This window comes from Marmota flaviventris, chromosome 11 (genome assembly GCF_047511675.1).
Source record: "Marmota flaviventris isolate mMarFla1 chromosome 11, mMarFla1.hap1, whole genome shotgun sequence".
NCBI classification, from domain to species: Eukaryota; Metazoa; Chordata; class Mammalia; order Rodentia; family Sciuridae; genus Marmota; species Marmota flaviventris.
Window position 1 is genome coordinate 76,074,380 of NC_092508.1, and position 12,164 is coordinate 76,086,543.

A 12,164-nucleotide genomic window follows, 5' to 3' on the forward strand; every position below is an offset into this window, starting at 1 on the left:
GGTTATGAACTCCCAATTTTACCCCAAATACAGATTGCAGAATCACATCAGTTACACACCCACGTTTTTACATATTGCCATACTAGTGACTGTTGCATTCTGCTACCTATCCTATCCTCTACCATCCCCCCTCCCTCCCCTCCCATCTTCTCTCTCTACCCCATCCACTGTAATTCGTATCTCTCCTTGTTTATTTTCCCATTCCCCTCACAACCTCTTATATGTAATTTTGTATAACAATGAGGGTCTCCCTCCATTACCATGCAATTTCCCTTTTCTCTCCCTTTCCATCCCACCTCATCTATCTGTTTAATGTTAATCTTTTCTTCCTGCTCTCCCTCCCTGCTCTGTTCTTAGTTGCTCTCATTATATCAAAGAAGACATTTGGTATTTGTTTTTTAGGGATTGGCTAGCTTCACTAAGCATAATCTGCTCTAGTGCCATCCATTTCCCTGCAAATTCTATGATTTTGTCATTTTTTAGTGCTGCGTAATACTCCATGGTGTATAAATGCCACATTTTTTTTATCCATTCATCTATTGAAGGGCATCTGGGTTGGTTCCACAGTCTAGCAATTGTGAATTGTGCTGTTATGAACATCGATGTAGCAGTATCCCTGTAGTACGCTCTTTTAAGGACTTCGGGGAAAAGTCCAAGAAGGGCAATAGCTGGGTCAAATGGTGGTTCCATTCCCAGCTTTCCCAGGAATCTCCATACTGATTTCCAGATTGGCCTCACCAGTTTGCAGTCCCACCAGCAATGTACAAGAGTACCCTTTTCCCCACATCCTCTCCAGCACTTGTTGTTGTTTGACTTCATAGTGGCTGCCAATCTTACTGGAGTGAGATGGTATCTTAGGGTGGTTTTGATTTGCATTTCTCTGACTGCTAGAGATGGTGAGCATTTTTTCATGTACTTGTTGATTGATTGTATGTCCTCCTCTGAGAAGTGTCTGTTCAGGTCTTTGGCCCATTTGTTGATTGGGTTATTTGTTTTCTTATTGTCTAATTTTTTGAGTTCTTTGTATACTCTGGATATTAGGGCTCTATCTGAAGTGTGAGGAGTAAAAATTTGTTCCCATGATGTAGGCTCCCTATTTACCTCTTTTATTGTTTCTCTTGCTGAGAGAAAACTTTTCAGTTTAAGTAAGTCCCATTTGTTGATTTTTGTTATCAACTTTTGTGCTATGGGTGTCCTATTAAGGAATTTGGAGCCCGACCCTACAATATGTAGATCGTAGCCAACTTTTTCTTCTATCAGACTCAGAGTCTCTGATTTGATATCTAGCTCCTTGATCCACTTTGAGTTAACTTTTGTGCATGGCGAGAGGAGGGGATTCAGTTTCATTTTGTTGCATATGGATTTCCAGTTTTCCCAGCACCATTTGTTGAAGATGCTATCCTCCCTCCATTGCATGCTTTTAGCTCCTTTATCAAATATAAGATAGTTGTAGCTTTGTGGATTAGTCTCTGTGTCCTCTATTCTGTACCATTGGTCCACCCTCCTGTTTTGGTACCAGTACCATGCTGTTTTTGTTACTATTGCTCTGTAATATAGTTTTAAGTCTGGTATCGCTATACGAGAAAATTTCTTTTTATAGAAACTTTTTGCAGCCTAGGAATGGGAGGGCAGTTCACTCATATAGTACCATGAGCTTTTATTTGCTTTAAATTTAAGATAAACCAATGAAAAATGTTATGATTACTTTTGTTATTTGTACAAAGTTTCCTGGAAATTATTTTACATAACAAATTAGTTATTCAAATATTATTGATGGAGCTAAGGAATTAAAGACAAATAATTTTTCTGGTGTTTTGTGTTGTCAAAAACTTGTCTATGACTCTGAAGACTCAGATTTGAACTTACTAATTGCCAACTGGATATCTTAACAAGTAATTTATACCCAAATTTCTCAGGATGTGAATATGCATAGTAGCCTATCTAATTTACAGTGTAGTTGGGCATGTGAATGTTCTAAATGTATATTGCAAAGTACTACATAAATGAAGAAAGTAATCCTTATTGATAACTTCCAAGTAAATCTTCCCAATTGTCGGTATTTAAAAGAGTCGGTTTTTAATACTAAATGAGAGAAACCCCAACCTTAGACCAAACGTGTTAAGAACAAGTAAATTGACTGATGAACGGGGGATACTAGGGGATTGCTTTTGACACTTTACCAAGTTATTATTTTGCTTACTCTCAGCCAGGCAACATTACCTAGAAACTCTGATATTAGAAGAGTAAGTGCTGAGCAAGCAAAGTGAAGAATGACACGTAAGCTTATTCAAAATAAGCAACCAAGTTCATGAGTTCTCAGGGAAGCTAATTAGGAAGTACAGATGGCTTTTATGTAGAGTATATTCTTGTTGGTGAAAGTCAAGGGGAAATCACTGTACATACTTATATATCTGTTGTCCAGACCATTAAAGGGATTTATGTTCCTGGATTAATATTTTATTTTTATACACACACACACTATGTATGTGTGTGTGTGTATGTGTGTGTGTGTATCAGTAAATACAACCAAAAATGACAAACTACAGACAGAAAATGATCACAGACTGTGCCTCAGGTAATAACACTGGGCAAAGAACCTCATTGCCCAATAATTATTTGTCCCAGGTGGGTTATAAAGTGCAGAGGTGAGGAATTGTTTTCCACAATTATGTTCCTATTTTTTTAACTTTGAAAGTGGTGAAGTTTTGCGTCACCCACAGTTTGTATCACAGATCCATAACAAATTCCAATTGAATTCACTTCCCCAAGATATTTATGTCAGTAAAGAATAAAGAAGAGGTATAGAATTTCTTGAGCATCTACAATGTACCTAGTTCTGTGGGAAGTACCTAGTTCAATACGTAGGATTTTAGAGGCACTTGGGTGACAAAACATGTGAACCTGCATTTGAGTCCTGGGTCATATAAGCTGTATGAGTTTTGACCACATGTCTATTCTCTTAATATCTTGATCTTAATCCTCATTTATAAATTGGGATAATAATTCAATCTGCCTAGGTACATGTAAAACAAATGTCACCATCCTGATACAGAGTTGATAGCTGCTATTTTGTTTGCATACATTATCTCTGACCACCTCCAAAGGAGTTCCACGAATTAGGTTTCTCTCTTATACTTTTATAAAAAACAAAAGTCAAATCGAAATAAGAACTGTGCTCAAAGGAGCAACATCGCAAGACTTGAACCAGATTTTTCCTAGCTTCCGTATTTGGGGTTCTTATCAGTCTGTTATAGAACTGTACAATGACAAAGTATTAATACATAACATTATCCCATTAGAGTCATGTGACATATATTAACACAATATATTATATATTAACAAAATGCAAATGTGTTTCAGTTGAGTTTTACCTCTTTTTGCATTGTAAACTACAAGCTTCTCTTACCTCTTCTTGAAAGCCAAAGGTTTTGACTTTTGAGTACAGTAATTTATCTCTTAATTGTGATTCATTCTTTTTCAGAAAAACTCAGACTATTCTCACAGTATGGGAAAGAGTAAAAGTTCCTAAACTATCAACTTGGCTTATGTATTAGGTCTTTATATGGATCATTGAATTGGGTAAATCCAAAGGTGAATCCTCAAAATAAACTGAAAATAAAGAACACATTAAGAAGATATTTATATGTATTACACATACATTTGGATCAATTTTAGAAAATGTATAACATATACAAAATTTAGTTAATATTAAATTTATGATTGCTTTATTTCCTGTGTAGTAAATTGTAACTAGTTTTGAGAATCAGTAATTTTTCAAATGCAACGGAAAGATGAATAAGATTAAGTTGAAGTCAAAGAAATAATCTGCATGCTAAATTTTATGAAATAGAGAAAAATGTAAAACATTTAAAAATATCTAATTTTATCTAGGTCAGTTGGCTTCCTTAACTGGTAAAAAGAAAAAAAATCTATTATATTTTAAAAAACTTAATATCAAAAATTGAAAACAATGTTTTCTTTCATTTTCAAAATCTGACTGCAAATTTAATTGAATATAGTCATATCAATTTTTTTTAATTCCTATAATGAGAGAGGAAAATGTAAATGAATAGCACATGGAAAGCTGCATATTTTGATTATGTAAATTAAAATTTTGATGTAGAGTTATTAAGCAATTTTCTCAGATGCTAATGTTTAACAGAGTAAGGCTGATTTTCTTTTTCTTGTTTTGACTAATCAATGCACTTTTATAGGATTTTTTGAGACTCTTGTTTAAACTTTAATGAAGCCAGTTAGTCTCTAGAACAGAGTAATAAGATGTCAATTGCTGAAAAGTAAATAGAATAACTTTAATAGAGAAAGCCCTTTCTCATAAGTGTACAATAAAGACAGTGGAAAATCACCTTTTGTGGGTGAGATGGGAAAACAGACTAAAGCATAAAAATTGTTTTGAATGTAGTAAGTACAATTAAAAGGTAGAATCAAATATGTTATAAGTGCATCTATTTGTAATACATATTATAAATGCAATAAAAATAGTTCATTTATCTGCTTTCTAGGAAACAATTCAGTAAATTCCAGCATTTCAAAAGTAAATGGAAAAAAAATATAACAATTCATATACTAGATACACTTTACATGTTTGAATTAAGTACACAAAATATAGGCATACTTATATCTTTTTACAAAAAAGAAACACTGGAAGTATAAACCAGATGCCAAACTAGACAAATACAGAAGTCAAGAGGAAAAGTAAAATACAGATAAAAATGGGTAAGTGACTTCCTAAAACATAAAATCTTATATATTTTGGCATGCATGTTTTAGCTATTCAAAAATTTAAAAAAATATAAAAAGTGAATGTAAATCTCAAATGAATATAAATAAATTATCCTAGCCATTTATCAATTTGGTGACATGAACTGTTTCCAGGAGACATTCAAACACTCTATTCTATATATCCTCAGTGGTATATATTTTAAGGTCCAGCAAAGGAATAACCTAAATCATAGGTATGCTAATTGTACTATTGTCATTGTAACTTTGAAACTATTCAAATATATCTTAGGATAACATGAAAATTATTTTAATGTATTAATTTAAGTATTAAAAATATAAAAGAAAATTCAGTAAAATATATTAATATAAACTCATGATATCTACATTCTTAAAAATAAATTTCCTATCTCTGCCCATGAAGGTAAGTTGAAGCAACAGAATATCCGACTGGTTGCAAAATGCCAGCCTCAAAAGAAATCAGAGCTGCATGGAGAAATTGCTTTTCCAAGTAAGGGTCAGGGAAAACACAAGTTAATTGCAAGACATCTTGTCATGCTAGAAATCAAGGACAAGTTCAATAATTGTTGATGCTATGTCAAGTGAATGCAAGACCCAGAAGTTAACACCAAATTAGGTATAATATAAACATCAAAATAAATAATGTCTGAAATTGATAATTACACAGAGAACACAGTAAAATCCATAATGAAAGTCAAAAGGAAATGTTGAAAAATATGCTACTAATAAAGTTAACTATTATAAGAACTTTTTACTCTGAAATTGGAAATTAAAGATACAAAGTTCACCCCAAGGGAAGATGATAAAACTCTTACAATTAGGTAATAACAGTCACTAAAAAAGGTGAAGAAAAAATGACAGAATTTTAAAAATCACAATTCTTTTGCCTCCAAAGAAATAATTGATTCATTTAAGGATCATTAGTATAAAACTTTTAGTTGAAAGGTGAACAGAAAGCAGATCTTTGTATAATATTATCCTACACAGGACTTTCTAAATGCAAAATATTGGCACCAAGCAATCAAATGTAATAACACTAAAAATAAAGCCACTGGATATTTTATATATATATATATATATATAAAATACAGTATGAAAAACACAGTACTTCCTATGGGATATACTTGCAACAATGTATAAAAAACTAATCAAGCATTTATACCTAACTTACAATTTGCAGCCATCATAAAAAACATGTGCAAACAATTACTTGAATCCCCAAATCACTAATTACTAGAAAATTGAGTTCTTCTCTTAAAAAGTAGCTGCCATGAAAAAAGTGAAAACGGTTCCAAATGATGAAAATTGAAGTCAAATATTTCATATGGTTATAGGTCAAGAAAAAAAATTAATAAAATACATTTTTGTTCAGGGGCAGAGGTTTAATACTGTCTGTGAACTCAATGAATTAAAATTTTCTCATATGAGAAAAATGACACAGTTATAAAAGAGAAAGTCCTTATTTCAAATGTGTCAAGACACAAGTTTAAAGATTAAACATGAAGTCTGCAATTTACTCTGAAATGTTTCAGTTAAAATGCAGATGTAGATAAAAAAAAATGTGGCAAAGTGTTCAACACTGGGTGTGTGAATTTCATTCTACTACTCTTGAGATGCTTTAAAATGTTATCATAAGCTACTTTAAAATAGCTGCAAATAATAACTTGTGAACAAAACTTTAATTCCAAGAGATGGGTAATGATTTTTTTCTACTTTTTTGTGTATTAGCAGTTGATATCACCCTCTCTTTTGATGCATGAAATGTCCTGATTTGGCCCAGTGGGAATATTTTGCATAGCATTGACCTCAGCTGATTTAGATCAACCTTACACTTAGGTCAAGAGCAAATGAGAACAGGGTGGCCCCTTGGCCACTCTAAGAAATATATTAAAATATATGATGTCCTGTAATCATGATACTTGGTTTGTTTGGAGTCAAGACATATTCATCTGTCAGCAATTGTTTAGCAATAATAATTGTATTTATGTTTTGTACCTGATTGAAGGTGGAGCCTAGAAAATTTGATGATTAAGATATTGTGGAATTAGAATGTGCCTATGAGACTTGCCTAATTTGAAACGATCCCATCACAAACGAAATTGACTTTTCTGCTGCCAAGATGCTCTAAAGCATGCCAAACAGATTCAAAACTGAAGATTTGTCTCCATTTGTACATCTTCTGCAACCCCAATAATGGGAAGACAAAGAAACCCTGACATCTGATCCCTTTCAGTTTATACCCTGCTCCTGCAGTTGCTGTTCTGTCTCCTTTGCCTGTAACCAAGTTATTCCATGAGTATGAACCATTGGAGTGCTACAAGTTTTCCAGAATCTAACAACTAGGGCAATCCACCTCAGTACATTTACTTCTCTGTCCTTGTAATAACTGCCTTTATTTTTTTAGTGTTTCCTTACTTTCTGGCACAGGTCTATCCTGCCTTATACCTTTAGTCAACCTTTTTTTGAAGGGTCTCTAGGTGGCACTCCAGCCCTTTTTGTTTTGTTTTGAGACAGGGTGTCTATAAATCACCAAGGCTGGCCTCAAATGTGCAATTCTCCTGCCTCAGCCTCCAGAGTAACTGGGATTATGGGCATGCACCACTGTGACTGGCTCTAGTTTTTTTTTTTTTTTTTAATTAGTAATACATGACAGTAGAATGCACTTATGGACTTTGATATATCATATATAGATGGGATATAACTTCTCATTTTTCTGAGTGCACATGTTGCACAATCATATTGGTCATGCAGTCACATATATACATACAGTAATAATGTCTATTTCATTCTACTGTTTTTCCTATCCCCACATCCCATCCCCTCCCCTCCCATCACTTCCCTCTACCTAATCTAAGGTAATGCTATTCTTCCCTAGTGCCCCCCACCCACCTTATTGTGAATTAGCATCCGCATATTAGAGAAAACATTCAGCCTTTGGTTTTGTGGGATTGGCTTATTTCGCTTAGCATGATATTCTCCAACTCCAACCATTTACTAGCAAATTGCATAATTTTACTCTTCTTTATAGCTGAGTAATATTCCATTGAGTATATATCCCACATTTTCTTTATTCATTCAAAAAACCTAACACCAAAAAAAAAAAAAAAAAGCAAATAACCCAATCAATAAATGGGCTAAGGAACTGAACAGACACTTCACAGAAAAAGAAATACAATTGATAAACAAATATATGAAAAAAGTGTTTAACATTTCTAGCAATTAAAGAAATGCAAATCAAAACTATTCTAAGATTTTATCTCACTCCTGTCAGAATGGTAATCATCAAGAATACAGACAACAATCAATGTTGGTGAGGATGTGATAAAAAAGTAACACTCATACTTGCTGATAGGACTGCAAATTGGTGCAACCACTATGGAAAGCAGTATGGAGATTACTCAGAAAATTGGGAATGGAATCACCATTTGATCAAGCTATCCCACTCCTTGGTTTATACTTAAAATCAGCATACTCTAGTGACACAGCCACAACAATGTTTATAGCAGCTCAATTCACAAAAGCTAGACTATGGAACCAGCCTAGCTGTCTAGCTGTTTTTAACAAAGGATCACTAAAAGAGATTGCAGACCAAAGAATATTTTGACATTATTTCTATGCTCTTTCAGTGCACAAAGCAGGATATAGGATTTAAAAAAAAATAGAAATGAGTTCATATTAGTATGTAAAATTCAAATTTGAACAAAAAAATGTTTTCTTCTGAATTTTATTGATTTTATATTAGTGTATATTTCAATCTTTCATTGAAAATGTTGTTTCAAAATTACCAAAATATAATTTTTATAATATACTACAATGTAGATTAAATGCATTAAAAGTATAATATCAATATTATCAAAAATAAGATACCAAGTGAACTTTGAGTTTTCTTTGTTGTTCATGTTTTTAAATTAATTATTTATTTAGGAATGCATGGTGAAAATGGTTGTAAAGTCAAAGCCACATATATTACAAGAAATTATGCGTTCATTGCTATTTCATCTTGTTTGCCTCCTCCCTCCCCATAAGCAAATGTCAGTACATTGCACTATTGAGTTTTTACTGTTATTCAAAAGGAAGTATACCACACACATTGTTCTGCTTTCTTACCCTGCAATATGTCTTATAGATCTAGCAATTTCAAAGCATAAGATCTTTCTCATTGTTTTCATGACCAAATTTAATCACAGAAAATTTTCTCCACTCAGTTTATAAAAAAAATTGATTAATTTAAAAGTACTAGTTTTCCTTGATTTTTTATATTTATTTTTTAGTTATAGGTGGACAATATATTTTATTTTATATTTTTATGTGGTGCTGAGTACCAAACCTAGGGTCTCACACATGGTAGGCAAGCACTCTACCTCTGAGCCACAACTCCAGCCCCAGTTTTCCTTGATTTTTAACAACAGAATATCTGATTTATTTGGTATTAATTCTGGTGTATAGTGTAAGAATCTAAGCTTTTGGGTACCAGGGATTGAACCCACTTAACCACTGAGCCACATCTCCAGCCCTTTTTATTTTTGAGACAGGGTCTTGCTAAACAGCCCTGGCTGGTCTTGAACTTGCAATCCTTTTGCCTCAGCCTCCTGAGCCACTGGGATTACAGGAGTAACCCTGTGTCCAGCAGGATCTAATGTTTTGAATGTCCCTCAAGTTCTCAGGTCCATTAATGTAAATGTATGAATTTTCCCTAGTCATTTGAGTTTCACTTTTTATCATTTATATCATATAATAATTTCCATTTGTATTTGTTTCTGTTGCTTCAAATAGATTTAAAATAAAAATTAATTATATTTATTTTCCACTTCACATATTTTTGTCATTATTTTTTTCTTCAGAACCAACTACCTCCTTGAAATTTGTGTATATATTTCAATTTTTGTTTTCATCAAAATATGCCTTTAAATGTATCTCTACACAACATTTTCTGTTAAAACTTTATATAATTGTTGTTTGCAGCAAATATTTTTATGTAACTTGCTTTCTTTCATTTAATTATGTCTTTAACCTATGCCAAAACTTATATATGATCCAATTTTAACTCACATTCAGAAGGTCTACAGTCATTTATTCAGTTTCCAATCCCCCTACAACCAAATTTATTTATTTGACTGGTTGTTTGTAAATTTGGTACTAATTTTTGGACAATACACTTGAACTGACAGATACAGTTTATTATCTTTATCAACGATAATCAATTTTGCTGTAGCAACACTAAAGGGATTGAAAATAGAGAGTTGTTCCAGATCCTGCTTGGGGTATTGGTGAATGTTCAATATATGGAGCTCATAAGCACTTTTCTAAAACTGAGTTTGAAAATACTAATCCTAAGGGTAAATTGGGAAAAAACAAAGCCAACAATTTTTTTTTTTTTTTTGCCATTTCTCCTATTAAGAAATCACTACTTGAATCTGGATTGACCACTTGATTTCTTTGACCAGCAGAATATTAGTGAATGGTACATAAGTAGAAGCTTAGAAAGTGCCTCTATATTGGATCTTGACTATTTGATGTTGTTGGAAATCCTGCAAGTACCACTATGCAAAAAAGCATAGGCTGGCCTGACTGGTGATGAGAGACACATAACTCAGCCTTGCATCCAGCCAACAGCCAGCCAACCTCCAGATCTATAAATGAGCCCAAGTACCAGCAGCTGCTGGTCAAGCCCAGACAGGTCCAACAAAACTTTGCAAGTGAACCCAGCTAAAATTACCTACCCACAAAAATGTGAACTAAACAAATGGATGTAGTTTTAAATCAGTTTTAAGACTGTGTTATGATGCAGCAAAAACTAAATAATATACACAATAAACTATAATATAAACTAATGTAAATTACAAACTATGAACAGAAAACTAACATAGATAGTAAACTACGAATCATATAGATAATAATCTATGGGCCTGTTTTAGTCAGCGTTTTTCGCTTCTGGGACTAAAAGATCTGACCAGAATTCTTTTAGGGAAGGAAAGTTTATTTGAGGGCTCACGATTTCAGAGGTCTTAGTCCATTGAAGGCCAGTTCTGTTCCTCAGGACTCCAGGTGAAGCAGAACATCATGGTGGGAGAGTGTGGCAGAGGGAAGCAGCTCACATGATGACTGAAAAGCAGAGAGAGAGTCTTCATGCTCCAGACACAAAATATATATGCCATAGCCACGCCCCCAATGAACCACTTCCCCCAGCCACACCCCACCTGCCTCCAGCCACCACCTAGTTAATCCCATCAGGGATTAATTCACTGATTAGGTTAAGACTCTATCTGAATCATTTCTCTCCAAACCTTCTTGCATTGTCTTACAAGTGAGCTTTGGGGATTTACCTCACACCCAAACTGTAACATTACCTAAGAACTATTTCATCATAATACATCTGATAGTGTTTGAATTCATTTGTGTACTGATAGATATTTAAGCATGTCTAATTTGTTGCCTTTAAAATTATGCAGTGAACATGACTTCCTTTCTCACATGAACAAAAATTTCTCTAAAGTATATGCTTAGAAGAAAACCCAAGACGTTTTAGGTCTCAAGTTCAACTTCTCTATGTATAGCTACATTGTTTTTCAAGTAATTTCATCATTACATTAGCATCAGAAATATATAAAAGTTGGTATTTCTTCACACCTTTGATATTTTAGGGTTCCTTCCATTTATGATGATATGAATATGAAATAATATTTTAATGTTTTAAATCATCCTTTCTCTGAATTCAATTTAACAAATATATTTTTATACATTTTCACATTATGGCTATACATATTTCCTTTTCTCTCTGAACTGTTAGGATTTAGAAGCCTTTTTTTTTTTCTTTTTGTAGGAGGTATTTTACATAGAACTTTATATAAAGTATATTTCACAGTATACAGTACTATGAACACAAGTAGAATTTTTACATAATTTAAGTATATTGAATGTTACTTTTCTTAATCCAGTGGTTCTGAACCTTGGTTACATAATAAAATCATCTAGGAAGCTTTAAAAAATATCAGTGGCCAGGCTGCCAATCATACAATATGCCACAATCTTTATTTGTCTTGAGCAAGTCAATACCACTCTGTTCCCCTGCTTTTCTTCTTGGCTTTCCACCTCGTCCCCTGTGTATTGGATCTGTTCTCTATCATCCTTTCACCTCCATCTCTTCTGGAGTACTTCTGAAGTATCAGCCTAAATTACTGGGAGATGTTTTCCTCTAATTTTGGTCTACAGAATAGTTGAACTTGCTGTTGTGTTTTTGGTTTTGTTTAGAACAACTAATTCACTCCTGGAAAAAAGAGAGAGAGAGAGAGAGAGAGAGAGAGAGAGAGAGAGAGAGAGAGAGAGAGAGAGAGAGAGAGAAAAGAAAACCAAAGAACAAAATTTCTGTCCATTGTAGTAGGGGAGTCAGGCATCAGACAATTATAAAA